This window comes from Austrofundulus limnaeus, unplaced genomic scaffold, assembly GCF_001266775.1.
Source record: "Austrofundulus limnaeus strain Quisiro unplaced genomic scaffold, Austrofundulus_limnaeus-1.0 Scaffold227, whole genome shotgun sequence".
NCBI lineage: Eukaryota > Metazoa > Chordata > Actinopteri > Cyprinodontiformes > Rivulidae > Austrofundulus > Austrofundulus limnaeus.
Genome location: NW_013952629.1, coordinates 170,193 through 174,163, shown reverse-complemented (window position 1 = coordinate 174,163; position 3,971 = coordinate 170,193). Strand labels below are relative to the sequence as shown.

General features: G+C 36.9%; 1 long non-coding RNA gene across 1 annotated transcript; it reads right to left on the bottom strand.

Moving 5' to 3' along the window:
* Nucleotides 1-239: 239 nt before the first annotated feature.
* LOC106525470 (uncharacterized) lies at nt 240-1,107 on the bottom strand. Its single transcript, XR_001311120.1, has 2 exons — nt 383-1,107; nt 240-308 (listed from the first exon to the last, which is right to left on the bottom strand). It is a non-coding gene; the product is annotated as an uncharacterized LOC106525470 (long non-coding RNA).
* Nucleotides 1,108-3,971: the final 2,864 nt, after the last annotated feature.

Here is a 3,971-nt window from a genome sequence, read left to right as displayed (position 1 = left end):
AGGTGTAAGCAGGTGTGGCAGGACTGAGGAGTAAAGACAAAACACTCAAGTGTTAAACAAATAACACAAGAAACAAAAATGAAAATTCAAAACTCAAAGCAAACACCACCAAAAAAAAAAAACATTGAAAAAACGCTGATTATGGTTGTTGTTTCATTAGAATTGGTTGTAAATTAAGATAAATTTCATTTGTGTTAAGATTAGCTTTTTGAGCTCTGAATGATAACCGAACACCAACACAGTTTTAACAGGTTTATTGTAAAAATGTGCAACTGAAGGACGAGGACTGGAGACCGGGATCAGCAGTTCTGGACACAGAGATCTTGAGTTAGGTTGGATCAACAGGAATATATTATTGTAACAAATAATATAAATCACCAACCTTCTCAAGAGGAGCTGAGCTTGTGTGGCGACTACTGCCACAGTGTTCTGGTTCCGGGTGGTGTTGCTGCGGGGATTTCTCGTGGTCCAAAACAAAGCTGGGGTCATACACAGGTGGTCAGAGATCGTTACCAGGTTTAATGGAGCAGGCTGAGTCGAGGATCCAGAGATGAGTTCCGAGGTCGAGTTCCAGGAAGTCCGAGGTGGCGAGGTTCCGTTCAGGGGCGAGACGTGAGGCGAAAATCCAACAAACAGAAACAGTGTTGTTACCAGGTGAGCAGAAGGCAGGCAGGATCCGACAGGGGCTGAGGCAGGAGGCGTGGGTCCGAGAAACAGAAACAGGGTCGTTACCAGGAGAACAGATGACACGCAGGATCCGACAGGGGCTGAGGCAGGAGACGTGGGTCCAAGAGACATGAGCAGGGTCGGGGACTCAAGGCAAGAAAGGAACAAGATTGCTGGAAGATCATAGACAAGGCTGATGATAATCTGGCAACGGGCTGGAGGCAGGAGCTGGAATAAATACTGACAGGAGCAGGTGCGATGAATGAGCTGATTGAGATTTCTGTGACGGGAGGGGCAGGAGCAATGAGCAGAGGAGCAGGATGAAACTGAATGAACATGAGACAAGACTAGAACTGGGCAGACAGAGACAGATTCATAACAATTTGCTTTTATTTTTCAAAGAGACTAACTGAGAGTTATCTATAACACACACTTTACACAGACAGGCACCAAGTATAAATGAAATGTTAAAAAGTGTCACTAACAATATGAATTATAATATAATTATATTACCTCACTTTCTGAATGTAAAATCATAGTTCAAAAAATCTAACATTTTACTATTACTTAGCTCACTATTCTTTTGCTAATTTTTACCAAATGTTAAATTGAAATGGTAAATGGCTTGAACTTGTATAGCACTTTATCAAGTCCTACCGGACTCCAAAGCTCTTCAATCGTTCAAAACACTTCAATCGTTCACCCATTCACACACTGATGGTGGTAAGCTACGATGTAGCCACAGCTGTCCTGGTGCACACTGACAGAGGTGGGGCTGCCATGCAATGGCACCACCGGACCCTCTGACCACCATCAGTAGGCAAAGCGAGTGAAGTGTCTTGCTCGAGGACACAACGACTAAAACATCTCCTCCAACCACTCTGCCACAGCCGCCCTGTTAAATAATATGTATAATTACTAAACCCTTCATCTAAATATGTAAATCTAAATGTAAAAATGAAATCTTAAATGTTGCAGCTAAATGATAAAGCTTACAAATAATATTTCAGAATGGAACATCCTTTGCCATTGTTACACTTGTTATGACATCATCATTTTGCAACAAAAGTAACCACTAACCGTAATTTACACAAGGGCTGTGTGTCCAAATTCAGAGGCTGGGTCCTCCAAAGGACCCACCTACCCAGTCTAGGTGGGCCGGGTCCTTGGTAGACAGCGAAGACAGGAAAAACGTGAATTTGTCTGAATTTGTGAGTGGCATTGTTTTAACATTTTATTTTACACTTAGAACCTCATATGGTTGGGTATGTGTTTTGGATAGCTCTGAGCTACTACCACACCAAAGTTTAGGTCAATAGCTGTAAAAGTCCATGACATGAAGCTATTTTTTGTGTTTGCTAAGGTCCGCTGGCTATGACAGCCATTTTGAATCTGGTTGACTTTTAAAGTGAATTGGTCGTAAGTCTTCATCTAAAGAAAGTTTCAATAAATTATCTCCAGTAGTGCAACATTCACACAAGATACATGTAAAAAGGAATACAATGGAAGCAAATCGTTACTAAARCCTGAACTGTCACATTTCATGTCATCTTTTAATGGATTGTTCAGGTATTTCACACTTTGTAGAGGATGACAAGGAAAACTATGATCATAGTAAAATTAAAAAAATGAATTTAATCAGTAGTATGGGATTGTTAGTCCAAGTCTTCAACTAAAACACCAAATAAATAATGATGTGAGTCATACAGTCATGGGTAGAGTCTACAGCATTTTTCTTGGTGAAACTAATAAGGAAGAAATTTTGAGCATTGTAAAAAATCTTGCAGACAAAGTATTAAAATATTGGGTTGACATAAATATACTAGGTTTATAGAAAAACAATATTTAAGGTGGTAGTCATTATGTGTTTAGAATAATTCAATGTCAATAGCTCTTATGGAATTAATGGAAGCGATGACTGCTGTTGTTGTGTTAGCATTTTAGTTGGCTTAAAGGAGTCTTTTTGACACTACTGACTGCCTCAACCCTATTGAAAAGTAGAATAGATATGGTATTAAAGGATTAGCACTACAGTGAACAGGTAAATGTAAGATGTGAATTAAATAATAATAATTGTGGAGTTCCTCAAGGTCCTGTGCTTGGACCAAAATTGTTTATTTTCTTATGTCAATGATTTGGTGTTTAAAATGTATTCTGTTTGCTGATGACACCACAATTTTTGTGAAAATATTGATCAGATATTTGTGAGGATCTGTGTTTATTTCATTCTTTGATTTGTTTTGTTTCTTGTTTCTCTGTGTGCCTGCTCCGTGTTCCTCCCGAGCTTCTCCACACCTGATCTTCATGCCAGGTGTTATCAGTTCATTGTGCTTTCCACAGCCGATTTGKTTGGTCTTTCGTGCTCCTACCAGACAGTTTTTCTTTGAATAAGTTTTACTGCTGCTCCCTGGGTCAAAACCTACTATAAATTTGACAATATTGGAGGTGGTACAGGAGGAATTTATCAAAAAAAGAAACTTGGTTTCAACTTAAAAATTTATCATTGAATTTGGAACAGAAAACTATTGAGATTATATTTACAGTTCATGATCGTTGTCATCATTGATGAAAAGCTGACATGGAAATCTCATACAAATTATTTTAGAATAAAAATAGCTAAATCAATTGCTTTGTTGTATAAAGTAAAAGAGTTACTGGATGATAAAGCTATGTTCATAGTGTTATGCAATGTTTGTTCTACATTTAATCTTTTGTATTGAACTCTGGGGAAAAGCATGCAAAACAGTTACAATTTTTTTTAAAAAGAGCAGTAACAATAAATACAAGAAAACATTACAATCACCCAAAAATACAATATTTTGTCAGTTGAAATCATTAAAATTTAGTTAATTATAGTACTTTACAGGTTAGTTTCACAAAAATGTTTTACCTTTAAATGTCAAATCAATATCTGTTAAGAGAGAGATCTGCAGTAAGCAGGAATTGAGATATTTTCAAAAATCACATTTTCAAACCAGTTTCAATGAAAGAAGTACTTTAAATCCATGTATACGACTGTGGAATAATCTCGAGATTATCGTTAAAATTGCAGAAAAAGTTTGTATATTTAAGAGAATGATAAAGGTTAGTTTGTTGAAAAAAAAGGTACTGTATATAATATGTGTGTGATGACATAAATTGTTGTTTGGGAGGGACCTGATATAGATTTTTTTGTTTGAATTATTTTTTTKGGGGGGAAAGGGGGGAACATATGTATACATATCTTTCTATCTATCTATCTATCTATCTATCTATCTATCTATCTATCTATCTATCTATCTATCTATCTATCTATCTATCTATCT